The 16,205-nt window shown below is 47.5% G+C and overlaps 1 protein-coding gene across 3 annotated transcripts in view; it reads left to right on the forward strand.

Moving 5' to 3' along the window:
* The first annotated feature begins 586 nt into the window (after positions 1-586).
* LOC122372790 (potassium voltage-gated channel subfamily KQT member 5-like) overlaps positions 587-16,205 on the forward strand; it is an 82,893-nt gene continuing 67,274 nt past the window's right edge. For 2 of the 3 annotated variants that reach the window (XM_043350364.1, XM_043350363.1), the window contains exon 1: positions 706-857. The gene's annotated coding sequence lies outside the window, so the exon portion shown is untranslated. Of the gene's footprint in view, positions 858-16,205 lie in introns of all 3 variants that reach the window. The other variant, XM_043350365.1, reaches the window with a different exon arrangement.

Consider the following 16,205-nt stretch of genomic DNA (forward strand, 5'->3'; position numbering starts at 1 on the left):
CTAAATCCTGTCGTGAAATGTGGCGGCCAGTGAGAATAGATCGCCTTTGATGGGGCTCGAGCCCTGCAGTGCAATAGCCCGGAGAGCGCGTTCAATAAGCTGCATTTTGAAGGTCAGGGAGCCATGTTTCTGTTATATCCGAATCTATTAACGATTCGTCTGAGAAAGTCGGACGTTGTCGCAGTTGGGGGTGACAAGGAGAAGCGATGAGCGTATACAAACGACCCTCATTGATCACCGACGCCAGGCAAATTAGGCCGCGCTGCCGGGGCCCTGTCGCGAATTCAATAACGGCCGTCGGCGCGGCTCCGCGGCTCAGTGTTGAGCCGATCAGTCAGCCGGGACGGGATCGTCCGAACCCCGACCCGAGCAGGGACGAGCATCGCGCCACGCGGTGGCACAGCCGGCCCACCCGCTCCGAGCACGGACGGCGCGGCGCTCAGGTGTTCCTAAACAAGCCGAGGCAGATGTTTCTTATCACGCTCGCGGGCTGCCGCGGCGGATCGGCGCGCTCTCCGAGACGTCGTCAGCGATGACGTCAGACGACGACGGCGTCACGCCGATGCCGATCCGACGCGTCGAGCTCGGTCGAAACGCGGTGACAGCTGCGACGGCCGCGGCCGGTCGGCGCGGCGGCGGCGGAGGAGGCGCCGACAGCAGAGACGCCTGGCGACGGGGCCGGGAGGCGGGGCACGTCGCGAGCGACGGGCCGCCAGTGCTCTGGCGCAGTGCTGAACCGACGGCGTGTCGCGAGACGGCGTGCGGGGCCAGACTGGAGACTCTCGGGGCCTGAGTGGAAGCCGGCACGCCGAGCTGGACGGCACGACGCGGGTCCGCTGGCAGGATGGTGGGGTGAGGTGAGTGTCCGCGGCGCCCGCCGCGCCGGTCCACCGGCCGCTCGCAGACTGGCCGCCTATTTCGGGCGGTGCCACCTGGCTCTGGAAGGGTGACGGCGGTCCGGCGGCAGACACGTGCCCCCCAGACACCGCCGCGCCAACATCGCCACCCATCAGTCACTCCCACACGATCATCCTCGGATTTCAGTCAAACGGTGTCACTAGGCCGACTTATGCGACGCCGGCAGTCACAGGTGGCTCTAATATAAGTTGGATGAAATATCTACCTGAACTGTGTTCTTATGACTACAAGGCTTCTCAACATCACTGTTCTTCCTGAGTAAACACACCAAAACGTGCACAATGCTTTTGACCGTGACACTAACTATAGTGTCACGGTCGCTTTGAGCGTGTTCCATTATTTGATTTAGTTGCCAGACTAACGACTATTTGTATTTTATGCAGGTCAGAATGGGATCGCAATGTTAGTTTTGTATAGCGGGATACTCCTGTATATTTTGCATCCAACGGAAAACTTCAATTATTTGGGAATCTAAAAATGTAACTGGACAGGAAGTCACACACTAGCATCGCATACGTAGCTGGATAATTTATCCATAAAAGTACTAGTTTTCATTACATTCCTTTACCAAAATTTTGCATAAAAATTATTTATAGGGTCAGGCAACTGGTACGTTCTTAGGAAATAGGGATGCCAATTATGCCCATTTCGGTGCCGTTAATGTGTATCGGGGCGTGGCAAAAGTAGCTCCGTGGCAGCTCTCTGAATTAAGAATTTTCAACTAGTTTCTTTTTCTTTTTCAGGCAGGGTGTTCCTACGAAGCCACGTAATTGTATTTAATTACTTACATAAAATGGACTGTCCAAGATCATGTTGAGAGTAAACACAAAACCCAGCAAACAAAAAACGTTTTTTTTTATTACTCAGAGTCCAATTCCTGCACAACTTACTCTGAACAACTTGTAACCCATATATGCCCTATAGGCCGTTTATGTACAATGTACATATAACTTTATATTCGTGCCTTTGCTATAAGTCTAATGATGGTCATTAACACATAATTTTTGTTCGCTAGAACATCTATATCTGAATCATAGTCATTTGCGCATTAGGAGTTGTTGAGGTATAAGGCATCATTTGTGTCTAAGATGGGTAGTAACATTGAGGCAAAGAACGGAGCCCATACAGAGCAAAGTCTAGGCTGTGTCGCAATTTGTATCTAAGGCAAGCTTGCTGCTCTATTTAGGATCATCTGCTTTTGCCCTGTTTTGCCACATTGCTCTCCCCATGTCCATGTCATCAGGCTGTTTATTTTCGTGACCTGATATTTGCCGGACACGAGATGCTGTTATGACCGCGACCACGGAACGAACGCTCCACCAAAGACCCCGCCGAGACGCATCGTCTTATATTTCACAGTGGTCCGGCCGCCAATTTGCAGTTAATGTCAAACGACGGGCCAAAGGTCAAGGTGGGAATTGACGTAATGAGTGAATGTGGCTGAGCGGCCCAGTTAAGAACGAGCCACTTAACAACGCCGCGTGTTACCTGACGGGCGTGTGCGACTCCTATGGACATCACGCTGTTATGTTATGAAGGCTGGCAGGTTGGCCTGTCTGCTCACCAGCTTGGAGGCCGGGATGGATGCTCCATCCATGCCCCGGTTGGTCGCCGTTCGATTGTAGGCCCAGCTGCACCCATGGCCCGGTCCGAAACCATTGCATCATGGATCACAGCATTAAACGGCTGCACATTGATCGAGCTTTTAGAGTTGGCATGGTCAGAGTTGCCAGCTGTTGGCCGGATAGACAGCCGGGAGCTGCAATAGCCGAGTGCCTTCATTGTGGAATATTATGGTATGCATTACAAAAAGTTATGTTAAACAGATGATGTGTCAAAGAAACGAGCTTATGTTAAAAAGGAAACCTGAGACATCGGACAAAGAACGCTGAACATTTTTCCACTAGCGATGTGCTTGCCTTGAGTTCGTTTCTTCCCTCTGTTACATATGTAATGAGGCAGCACTCTTTGGAATTCTCGATCAGGTTCGTGAGAGGCAGTGGGAACGTGGGCTTTATGTAATTAATGCTGTTCTCAGAAGGTTCGCAGAATCAATCTCTTACAGAACACGGTCTGGACAGCGTAACCATCGCCTGGTAAAGTGATTTGAGGTCAGCGCTGACGAAAACACGGTGTCGGTTATCATGAAGTCATGTGATGACCACATGTAGGTATACATTATTATACAGAACAGGTTGATTTCTGATGACTTAGCATTGTGTGGTAAATTATTTAGCGAGAAGAGTCAACAACTCCTTGTGATTTTAATCAAGAAAGTTTGAAGACATCTGAAGTCGACAGCCTCAACAAGTTCAAACACTTCAGAAGTTGTGTAGCAAAGAAAAAGCTAGCTCGTGTCGAAGAAAGTTCTGAAAAGCTCGAATGTCACCTGGCCCACTAGAAATCCTGAAAAAAATCAGAATTTTTGGAGCAGCCGTTTTCTAGAGCATCAAGTTGTACTGATCTCAGGCAGCTTTTGCCAAATTGTCAGGGAACTCAGATTTGTTTTTCAATAGAAAAACACAATTCTAAAGAATAGTGTTTTAACTACCTATTGACAACAAACCTTCGGTTATTTCTTAGGCTTTCGGCCACCAGCGCTGGTTGACCCTGCGTCGAAGTGCAGAGAGGAAAGTGGAGATTGACTTCTTATATGTATATCGCATATCATGTCACTGAAAAAATATTTGTTAAGCTCTTCCTCACAACAGTCCGTTCACGATTCCGTTGATGACGGATTCGAGAGTATTTGACATTATCACCTTCGTAGAAGGAGAAACTAGCAACGCTTACAGCAGCACACTCATATAATAAGCACCGAGCAATCGGTTGATGCACAGTCCACAATTCTCTGGGAGACATGCTCGTGTTACGCATGCTTCCATAGGATCCACCTATTCTAGTCACAACGCAAGTCGCTATGTCTCACATGTATGTATGTAATTGAGTTTCGAGGATGTTAACTTTTCAGTGCGGTGTCCACCCAAAAGTTATCCTCAATTTGAAACATCGTAAGAATAGTGAAGAGTTTCAAGCATGGCTGTTCACAGTGCGCTACGAATATGTTTTGGGTAGTTCCAAATTCCAGATACAAAATTCCAGATCCTACTACCTAGTCTGCATGCAACTCGACTTGATTATAGATTCTATCTATTTATGGCAAGTAACATTTATGTACCTGATGTAATCCTTTGAGTTCTTCCTCATCGATACTATCACATTTCCGTAACTTTTATCAGACAGCCAAGCAGAAACAGCAATGACGTAACCATATCATTTTTTATAAAATAAAGCTCCTAAATTCCAATATATCCCATAACATTCCCTTCTTACGCTGACTGTTCACTGGCTCATGCACTGATGTTCACACACCTTGACTGATACGGTGCAAACAACTGCACCCTGGCGCGACATTCGTCCCTGAGACGTGCGCCACTGGAATATAGCTCACTGGGTCAGCGCCGTCAGCGGACAGCCCTGTGACACGGCCATCTCTGTGCCCGCTCGACCGGGGCTGATTGGCGACGTTTTTGTCGCGCCACCAGCGTCAGACGGCCGACACTTCTGTCTGTCTGTCTGTCTGTCTCTCTCTCTCTCTCTCTCTCTCTCTCTCTCTCTCTCTCTCTCTCTCTCTCTCTCTCTCTCTCTCTCTCTCTCTCTCTCTCTCTCTCTCTCTCTCTCTCTCTCTCTCTCGCCGGAGTTCTCTGTGCTCGAACTCAGCCCCTACCCGCGTCCTTCGGCTCTGTTTTCTCCTTGCCTGTCTCTTTGTGGGGAAGCCCGCCTCTCTGTCAGGATCTGTGTATCTGTTCCCAGTCTCTGTTTTGTTCTCTTTCTGGCAAATAATGTTGATTTAGCTGTGTGTTTGCAAGTACATATCTCTGACCATAATTGCGCTTGAAGCCAGCCTATATGCATACCTATAAAAACAAAGTTGGTTCAGGCTTCAGTTTCAACTCCAGCTTCGGAACTTGTATGTAGGAACAGCTCATCACCATGGGTTGTGGCAGGCCGTATGTGGCCTAAATGTGCAGAGTACACGACTGAGCGACAATGGACCTTGGAACCATTATCCTCGGGCGGTACATGACCCCGTGCTTCACTGCCTGGCTCACTGGTCACAAGTGGACCGAACTGCCTCAAATTATACAGTTACAACGTCATTGGCACATGCACTTAGCTTTGCAATCTTCTGGAAGCTGACGCAACCAGCTTTTATGTTTTCCAGGAGTGTATTCGGATATGGTCTGCACACCCACACTAGGTTCGTCCAAATTTGGAGCAGGGACAGGGGAGACCAGCCCGTAACTTGCAAGGTATCTTCTAGATTTCATGCAGCAATGGCCGGAGGAAAATGTCGTCCCTCAATCACCTATAAACTTCTATGGATTTCGAATTGTCTGAACATAGGCGGAGGAACGGGGAGGGCACCGGGGCACCGTGCCCCCCTTTGATTTTGGCATTTTAACATTAGCTCTATGGGCATTGCATGGAAAGAAAATGTCGGCAGTGCCCCCCCTTAATGAAGGTGTTCCGCCGCTACTGTGTCTGAATAGCGCGCTTTTGAACCATTTCGCCATTTCACCACATCGAATTAAGCTTACCTCTGGTGTAAAGAAGAGCGATCTCCGCTTAGTGTTTTCTCATTGTGATCTTGGTAAGATTATGCAAACTCATATTCATTCTTGCATTCTACATACCTGCGATTATACACTGTTAGGTACATCATTTTGCAAATGCCCTTACAGTATGATCGGTATGTGAATAAAAATTGGTAGATATGTGAAAAATTGTGCCAAAAATCATCCACCAGGGGCAATGCTGTTGTGTTTTAATTAGGTCGAGCAGTAAGCATAAACAGCGTCGCGACATTATCAATGCTTACTATTTTTACCGTCAATATTGGCTACATTTTACTTGCCAAAGCTCGGTTTATACATACGTAAGTCACAGTAAACCAGGACCTAAAAATACCGTTACGAGTATATGTAAAAGGGCTTGTAGTTCAGGCAAACTAAGAACTGCTGGGCCATAACTTTCTAAAACTTGTGCGCAAAAGCCTAAAAGTCATATACAAGACAACTTATGAAAGTTCATAGGAGCAGTGGCTCCTATGTTATTGCATTTACAGGAGCCTGCCATCGACTAACGTTTGCGCTATTACTGTATTTGGAATAGCCAGTTTTGTCATTTAAGTCGTCGGTTTGCTTTGAAGACTGTTTGTTTTCCCGCTGGCCACACAATGAAGAGTCAGGTGTCCATTTTTTTACCGATCTGAGACAACTCTAGCCCGCCCGCTGGACCGTCCTCCCCAGCTACCGGGAGTTGACCTTTTCCTTGGCCAGCCTTGACCTCTAAGCTGACGTCAAGGTCCGTGAGGAGCCGCGACAGCTTGACGGAGCTGCCACAGCTCGGCGGGGTGGCATGTGGTTCAGCTCAGACCGCGGTCAGCGGCTGGCCTGGTGCCCACTGCAGCTGATGTGCTAACGGATTCGGTTATGGCGAGTGGCGGTGCAGCGGCTGGAGGTGATCCCCGTATTAATGAGGGGCCCCTGCTGACCGCCCAGCCCGTGCGTCATATATGTAAATACAGACCCGCCGAGCCGCGCATCGAAAACAGACGACGTGTGGAAGTCTGAGAACCACAGAACTTGATGCTTAGCAAAAATAAAAAACAGCACCCTCACCGAAATCATCCATGGAATCTATTGGCTAGCGCATTAGGGCTAGATCAAATTATAATAAAACCAGTATAAATAATATTCAAAACGACGCACAAAAAGTCAATAACCCACGCAGCAGACAAGGACCGAAGTTTCAAACTGTGTACGACTTCTTTCAATGACCGTAGGCTGGTAGCGTGACTTCTTGCGGAAACTTCAGCCATTCGTTTTGAAGTCTAAATCCGTGGTCGTTGACAGGCACAGGTAAAAACTCTGCCGTTGGCCTATTCAGAGTAGTTTCAAAATGTGACATCCGCCACTAAGTGTTGTCCAGTTTTTGTGTGATGTCAGTCTTGTGCAAATCTCCCAACATAAGTTATTTCTATCTTCATTGAGGAAATCGTCATTTATTGCTTGCTATTTTGATTTTCATAGTTTCTTAGCTCTGTCCTTCAAAGAGTGATACTCAAGAGAACTCTTTTAATAGCCAGACAAACCGACGCCAGTTGGACTGACAGAGCACACGTCCAATATTCACTCCATAAAATATTGGACGCCGGCGATGGTTTTGGCTCCAGCACCGTGTGTGTCTGCCAAACGTTTTTGCTCCGCCAATTTACGACGCTAGAGAAGAGCTGAATTCACGGTCAGAGCTATCAGCCGATAGTGCTCTGCAGCTCTATGAATGCTAGTCTGTCGCTCCTGCAGTGCTTTACATCCCCTGGCGATTGCACACACTGCACACTGCACAGGCTGTCTTTGGCAGCTGCATTCACGGTCCAGTAAAAACGGAATTGCTGAACAGGGCCTTTGATTGATGTGCCAGCGAGGATGTCCGGAGGGGATGTGCCGTCGGTACAGACTGCACCTGAACCCCAGATAATGGAACCTGTAGAACAAAGGCAGCACTGAATGAAATTGTGTTTACAGCGATGATCCACATCCGTTGGCAAGCGATGGCGCTCTAAAAGTTGCAAGGTATTGCCTCAATGGGCTGCCCGAAACTTTGCTTTGATGTTTCACCACCTCTAAGCTCGTGACATCGATTTGCGTACCGACTGCAGATCTGAAAACAGGGTCAGTACCAAAACTACTTTTAACCCCTCGAAGACCGCAGTTAGATGACGACACAACTTTATTCCCAATTCAATTCCGTTGCAGTCTCAACTTAAAACGAACGAGGTACAGCCCCAGCCCAGACTTCAGTTCCGCCCACGCCCGGTCTAAACTCCATTCCGTCCCGCAGCATGTGTCACACCAGGCATATGACAACGGAAGCACGGAAGAAATCCGCTGCATAATGTTAGGTTGCTGAACTTATCTGTTGGTTGGAGCCTGAAGACATTTTCACACTTTTTTCTGGTACTCATTTTTTTATTCGTGTCGATCTTCCAATCAAATGAAAAACGGGCTCCAGAATTGTGCGTCGTGATGCATGACAACCAGCATAATCAATCATTAAGTACGGTATTATGCGAGCACTGATGATGCTAAGCTCTGATCATCATGACGTTCATCCGATGTCTCCGCTCGCTCTGCTCAGGCACCAAGTCTCTTCAATTTCGCACTTGGTAGATTTCACAATGGCCGGTAGACGAGTGCCGGGTCGTCACAATTTCTTCAATTGGTTTATTTTATATCTCCCTGCTTTTCAACGTCCTTTCGTATTTCCTCTACGTTATCGGTTGCTGTCTTTGCGTCTGTCTGTCTCTGTCTGTCTCCGTCCCTTTGTCTCGCTCCGCCTGCTCCCCTCCCTCCCTCCCTCTCTCCCTCTCTCTCTCTTCTCTCTCTCTCTCTCTCTTCTCTCTCTCTCTCTCTCTCTCTCTCTCTCTCTCTCTCTCTCTCTCTCTCTCTCTCTCTCTCTCTCTCTCTCTCTCTCTCTCTCTCTCTCTCTCTCTCTCTCTCTCTCTCTCTGTCGGTTACTCCTTGCCGCAAAATACCATGCCGTGTTCCTGCTGTGCACTAGCTCGACACTGATCGATCGCAGCCTCCTGCCGAGCACAGTTCCCTTCGCGCCGTGCTGCGCACAGAAGAAACAAGTTGTCGCACACTCCGAACAACTACAGAAGGGCGCCGCGGCGGGGGAGGACGGGGAAACGGAATCCAGGTCAGCTCTGCTACCTCCCCGGGCGGGGTGAAGGAGGAGGAGGACTAGAGGCCTCTCCATGTTCTCCCTGCTCCGACCCCTCGTCTGTTGTGTAGCTGAGTAGTCGGATTACGGTTGTGGCACGGTCTGCCGCACTACTGAGCCTGCACCCAGCCTCCATATTCCCCCTCCGAGAGACCACTCCGTATGTGCGTGATCGCGTTCGTCGAATTCCATTCCGCCGATAACTCGGCTGTCATTACTGACAGAGCTGTCAGCGGGCAGCTGTCGGGAGGTGACCAGGGACGCTGGATTACCAGGTGTGCTGACGGAAAGGTGCCGGAATCTGCTGGCTCAACAGCCACCACTGACGGAGATTGATGGTTTCAGTAGGTGGTGGGAATGAGAGCACGGCGATTGGTTACGCGCCGTGACTGACTTTTTGCTACTTTTCTTTACCATGACATAGGAGCTTTATAGATTAATGTTTTATGGAGTTTTTTTTTTTGTGTTTGATGCATATATTTATATAAAGGAATGACAATGAGAACCACGATAGTATAGAATTGTTAATATGATGCATGATCAATGAATTCATTATTCCTCAGAACGAGACCTGCATCATTTGGGCACCGGCTCTTCTATCCTTGCAAAGATGCATGCAAACTGTTAAACTCTTTTTTGGTATTCGAGTATCTATTTCGTGCAAAACCTCAAGCTCAGCCGCGCGCTGGAATTGGCTGTATTTTTGGATGAGTCCGGCCCTTTGCTGTTATGTGTAGTAAGCCGGCATTCAATGCATACATTTCCCACGTCTTATCAACAGTGCTGCTGTATTCGTCTTTTGAATGATTTTTAAAGTGGCGTCCTTTATGCCGGCAATAAATCGTGAGTGCTGCGCTCGATACCTGATAGGTCAGACACGACATGCTGCCGAGTCGCGGTGTTCAGCTCTGACCCGGCTGTATAGGTTACCGACTCCTGCAGGAGAGATGAGCTGCCGAGTCGCCGTGTTCAGCTCTGACCCGGCTGTATAGGTTACCGACTCCTGCAGGAGGGATGAGCGTTCCGAGCGCGTCATTCCATTTATGGGCACCAGGCCGAGACCGTTTGTCTCGGAAACTGTCTCTTCGGCGACTTTTAAAGCCGCTTTGCCGCTCTAAACCCTTTTAACTGTCTGTGAGATATTTATTAAGATCACCGTTACCAACCTTGACATTCATTTGATGGAAATCTAGGTGACGGAGCATTGACCTGCCGTCTCGAGGAGTTGCCCTGTGTGTGGGACGTGTGTCTGAGATCAATGGTCTCTCTGTGCGCTGCATCAGCACGGTGCAGAATGACCGGAACCGACGGCCAGCTCAGCGCTGTGCGTTGAGCGAGGGCAGTTTAAATTGAATCAGGGTCTTCCAGTGCAGGGATGGGACGAGAGCTGACTGGGCACTTTGTCTTCCTGCTCAGACTGACACTGGTCAGCGGTCAGCACCGGTGAAGAGCTGGTTACTGCCGGTTAGAGGCTAGCCAGCAGTTTATGCTCGTAGTTGACTATGTAAGTGTACATACACAGCTGAGAGACAATCTACATATGTGTCCAATCTATGTGCACTGTGCAGCTGTGGATGGCCGATGACTACGGCTATAATCGCTTCTCGGAGACAGATCGGGAAATGCAGACTCCCAATCCATGAAACGTCATGCAAACCAACGCAAGCCTTTCCATCCAATACAACCCCACGCAAACGCATGCATTAAGTGTATCACTGCGCGTACCCAGTGCACCCCGACAGGGGCCAGTCGGCCAAATCAATTCACTTACGAGCCACGTCTCGGTGGCGAATGCATGCATAATTTCCGAACTACGTCCGCCGGCGCTGTCAGAGATTTGCGAGATTGTCTCCGGTGCTGAATTTGATTAGCCAGGTTGTGGATGCTCGTCGGCAAAAAGGAATATGTATGACCATATTCTGAGATGCAGCAGGCTGCGATTTCGGGGCTGTTTGTCGGTTGGCATTCATGCTTTGAACTACACATACATATTTCCAGATGAAATTTTTATACTTGCTGAAGACGCGCGTCTGCATGCCTTTACGTATGTACATTTCTCCATAACTTCTGCCAAAGGAGGAACTATTATCAGAATTGCAATCTGGATTCGCTGGCCAAAACGTATTTTCGACGAAAAGTTAAAGTACTTGGCTCGCCTACGACGATAAAACCCTGGATCAAGTAACAGCGTTTCAGGCTATGCAAACATTTTGGTGGAGTGCTTTACGTGTAGAGTCGGGAGAAGTTCGCACATTGTAAACACAGATGGCTCTACGCTTTGGGCATATCGCATTGGCTGATTGATCAGAAGCAGGAATGTCTTTGACGGACGCTTCACAAATGTCTCTTTAATTAAGTGAATGACTATACCTATTTTTTTTTTTCAATGAGAAACACATGATGTGTTTCCATCTGATTGTTAAATGTATTACAGACAAGTGCTCATGGCAGCTTGAACTTGCACTTGAAAAACGATTATCTATATACAATGATATACAATTTTGTATTTCTTTCCTAGCCCAAAAATCGTCTCGGAAATTGACTCAAATCCAATAATCACTCAAAAGTCCACACATCACGTCGCGATATGGTCTCATCACTTTCCTCTATCTTCATTCTCCCCCATACCTTCTGCACCGCTGCTCCATATTGGTAACCGTAGTATCGAATGGCCTTGAGAGTAATAATACCAATGTAGGAGTCGTTCCCGTTATATTGCGGTCGGCACGCGCGCCTTGCGTGACGATACGACTGGTAGCTGGGTCGGGTCGCGCGCAGGCAACGTGCGCGTGTGGCAGGCCACGACAGACTGCAAGACCGGCATACATAGGCTATTAGGTTCTGAATTCATATGCCATTCTGCTTTTTTCTGCACAAACTTGCGATTAGCTGAATGGTTGTCACCTAGTCTTAGATCACATACATTGTTCAATCTCAAATAAATTCAAAGGTGTTCAATGCGTTTCGCCCCAATTTCACCCGGAACTGCGCTCACCTAATCATCGATGCATACTGAACTGAATTGAATCCGAGGCCGGCAAAATGTGCCAATCAGTGGACACACAAGGGAAGTACTCGACTGGTGCGAAGACGGCATAAGACGTTTCTCGAGATCAAACAGAGATGACGATGGTCCAATCAGTGTCGATTACATGCTTGAACGCTTCCTTATACGTGATATGTCGGATTTATTAATTAAACAACTGATGCGACTGATGAGTCTGAAGGGTGTAGTTGGTGTGACTGATCTGACTGATGAGTCTGGTATGACTGACATAAATGTGGCCAGAATAACTAATGTGACTGAAATACGTGATGTTGTTGATATGGCCAGTTTGTTTGTCAATTAACCCGCGCCCCACTGGGGGGGGGGGGGCTATTTATAGCCCCCCGTTTTTCTGCAATAACTTCCAAACCGCTTGACGTATCGACGCCAAACTTTCAGTACCTTAGGCTGCATCAATTTGACACCTTGTGTCAAAATTTGAACTTCGTACCTACTATAGGTCAGCCGGAAATGACGTCAGAGTGACGTCATGTTCGGCCGATTTCGACGTAAAACATTGAACCACGGCAATCGCTCCCAAAAGCTCAGTTTTTAGGCTAGATCCAATTTCTTTGCATGAGAGGACTCAGAATAGACTGCGCTATCAAACTGCTATCTCGGATTTTCGAAATTTTGAAAATTTTGAAAATTTGATATAATGATATCCAAAATTTATATTTTTACATTTTTTTCAAAAAGTTTTTGACTTTTCGAAAAAAACCGGGATATATGTGATAGAACGCATTATTATGACTACCTCTAGCAAGTTTTAGCTAAATATCTTCAAAAATGGCCAAGTTTTACGCATTACTGCAAAAAATTCTCAATTATTTATTTTTCAAATCAATTTTTCAGCACGTATTTGACATCGTCCGCCAATATAAATAGCACCATCGTGTTCCTAAGCTCAAACTGCATCCTACAGACACCTTTTTTTATTGAAAATTTACAAATTCAAAGTTTGACCTTTTTTGACCTGAAAATGACCTAACATAAGCTAAATTAGACTCAAAATGACCTCGAATGACACAGACGACATCAAATTCGAAATCTCTGACCTAAATGGACCATAAAACATGTGTCACGTGACCGACGCATGATATAGTATTTTCGTGACCTGTGATGACCTGACCTTGACCTGAAAATCAAAGTACAAGTTTGGTACCCTCAGGGTAACTAGAGCATCTGTTCCCGAGTGTGTGATCCAAAAATGAGCCTGATCTGACTTGTAAGACGGCGGCCAGAGCCCAAAACGTGAATAAGCCAAAATGCTAATAATTTTTACTTTGACCTGACCTGTGACGTCATCGGTGACCTCGTGGTCAATGAAATTAGGTTTCGCTCGACAGTTTTTCCGGGGCTATCAGACGCCGTTTGAATTTTGACGATCGGCCCAGTAGTTTCGGAGTTAGGAGGGGGGGGGGGGCTATGAATAGCCCCCCCCCCCCCAGTAGGGCGTGTTATACGCAGACCCCAGTGGGGCGCGGGTTAACTTATATCTTCGGTCAATTTCTTTGATTTTGACAGACAACTGTCCGTTTTTGTGCTACATGTGATTCAGATGCAGTTGCAGACTGCAGTCATATGTAAGTCGTGTGTTAAGCGTGGTGCTGGCGGCTGAATTGTGACGGTTGTTTTTAGTTTTTGACGACACGCAGCAGTCATCCCACGCTTTCCCTGTGCAGTTAGGCGGAGTTTTGTTCGGAGTTTGATTGCTCCGCTGTTTAACTGTTGGCGCAGTGGAACACGTGTCTTGGTCCAGGATCTCCAGCCTGAAACGAACTAGTCGTCAACTTTTTAGACGGCCTTATATTTCGTCGATCCGCCACCATTGCTTTGATCTGCTCATGCTGGCCCACTTTTAGTCTTAATACCATATTTCTGATGAATCAATATTTTGATTCGAATAGTGTATTTTGGCCAGAGAAGTAACCAATATCTACCACCTTTCTCGTTAGTGTTATGCAGCAAAAAGATAACTTCGATCAAAAGCATTTACCACCGTGAGTGAGCAATGAAACACATCGGTCTTTGTGGGTCCTGCACTGCTACATACACAAGCCCGACCTAATGCCTTGCAATGTTAGCGCTGCGCCTCTGCTCCGTGCCGAGCTCGCTGGGTCGCTGAATAGCCCTCAGCCGGGTGCGCCGTGCACTCGTTTCGCACAGGTGCGAGCCATTCAGCTGCGTATTGCGTAGTACTTCCGCGTAAATAACACTTAGCCTAAGGAGGATTAGCCTAGAGGACACTTAGCCTAGATCGGCGGCAGCTACGTTTTTTTTTTTTTTACAAAGTACATAACTCACTAAAGGACATGATGTGGAGTTTGCTAATGTGATAATTGAATGAGGACTTTACTCCACAAGAAATCGTTCGGGTCGGAACTTTCGAATTGTATTACAAAGCTTCGTCAGCGTATCGTAATCGGGTTCAGGGGTATCGGTCGCAAAATTGCGACCGATACCCCCGACCCGAACGATTTCTTGTGGAGTGAAGTCCTCGTTCAATTATTACAAGTACATAACTTGTAAATATACAAGTTCCGCGGATGTTAAAAACCCAATCTGCTTTCTTTTGTTCGATTTTCAGACCTACCCTGCAAAAAAATGTGTACATTGCAATTTGTTTTGAGCGTTAACAATTGTCATTTTAATTTGTTCCGCAGTAAGTCTATGGTATATATAAATAAATATATATATATATATATATATATATATATATATATATATATATATATATATATATATATATATATATATATATATATATACACAAGCCCGATATATATATATATATATATATATATATATATATATATATATATATATATATATATATATATATATATATATATATATATATATATATATATATATATATATAATATATATCGCGTGATAAATTTGCATTCAATCTTCAACATTTATTTTTTATTTTTGCTGCTGGCTCCTTTACGCAGGTATCTGATGGTGTCCTCCAAGAATTGGTGAATCGCCCTACAAATGTGCAATAAATGCACTGAACATTTATCGGTTGCATGATGAATCCTCAATCCTCACGAAGTCATTGTGCATGCATAATGCAGGCGAGCAGCTGTTCAAGAAATGGATGAAGCCTACTGCAGTGTATTCGAATTCCTACATTTTCCATCCATGGTTCATACCCTCGTTACTCGTTATATTTCCCTGGCTAAAAAATCAAACTCCGAAGGTACTGAGACTTCCTTACCTCAGCGAATTACAGCTGGAACACCTTCACGGCGCTCACAGTACTGTGGTGCGAGATAACTCCCGGTTTACTGGCCGCTAACTCGCCTGGATGGGTTTAAGTCGACGGTGCAATCGACTAGCGACTGTTCACGGAACGATAAGGTGTGTTTTACCGCTCCCTGTATAGCCCTAGCGGGGACCTCGCGACCTTGTGTCACTTGGATTTGTGATTGTCGCTTAGATTGTGAAAGACGATCGCTTACTTGTGAATTAGTCCCCGCAGGGCAGGGGAGCTTAAACCTGAAAAGCTGTTTCGACGCGCGGTCAACACTGGACCGACCACCAGCGGCGACTTCCGGCCAACGTCCCTCTCAGTGCCGTAACTCTGAGCCGTCACCTTCCGGATATTGGCACATCGGCGGTAAATTCTCGGCCACGTCGCCGCAAGCGAGCCTCCGAATACGGTATCGACGCCAGAAAGTGCAGAGCCATGTTTATGGGCTCACGTCAGTTCCACCACCCGCGCGACATAGGCTTGCCTTCAGTGGAGTGCTGTTAGAGCACGGGCGGTGGGTGGCATGTCGGGTGCGTGCCGTGGGTCCGCTGGCCAGCCCGGTGACCATCCATAACTGCCCGTAACGGCTGTCGGCGGCTGTCGGGGATGTCGACAGCGACGGTGACCGGTGGGCTGCCGCACCCCGGCGGTCGGCGCCCCCGCGGCGTGTGTCGGGAGGCCGGAGGTCATCAGGCCGTTCCCACGGCTCAGAGACCGGAAAACTATCAGTCGGGGAGCCGCGCTGCGCACAATGCTCAGGAACAGAGGCTGTTGCCGGTACAGGGGAGCCGTTTGCAGATGGTCCTGGTATCTTCCGTCCAGGAACAGGGGTGTGTCTCACCATGGGTCACCAAAATCATCTCTCGCTGGCGTGCGGAAAACCTCAAATGGCACCTCGATTGGAAACTGTGGTTAACATTGCACCGTACGCTACTTAACCCGGCAGTTGCTGGGGTATTTCGCCACCCACCGTTTGCTGGGGGGGGGGGGGGCGTTAAACGCCCCCAGCCGATAACTCGAGAACCAATAGGCGCAGCGAAACGCACGAGGCGGCAAACGAAAGAGCGCGACGAGACGCTTCAGATGAGTACTTGAAAGTTGAATTTTGAGGTCACAGGTCGGGTCAAGGTCAGGTCAAACACCTGAAATCGGGCTTTCAGTAGCATGGACTTCAGGACTTCGCAA

The sequence above is a fragment of the Amphibalanus amphitrite genome, unplaced genomic scaffold, assembly GCF_019059575.1.
Source record: "Amphibalanus amphitrite isolate SeventyFive unplaced genomic scaffold, NRLGWU_Aamphi_draft 001401F_arrow, whole genome shotgun sequence".
Taxonomy (NCBI): domain Eukaryota; kingdom Metazoa; phylum Arthropoda; class Thecostraca; order Balanomorpha; family Balanidae; genus Amphibalanus; species Amphibalanus amphitrite.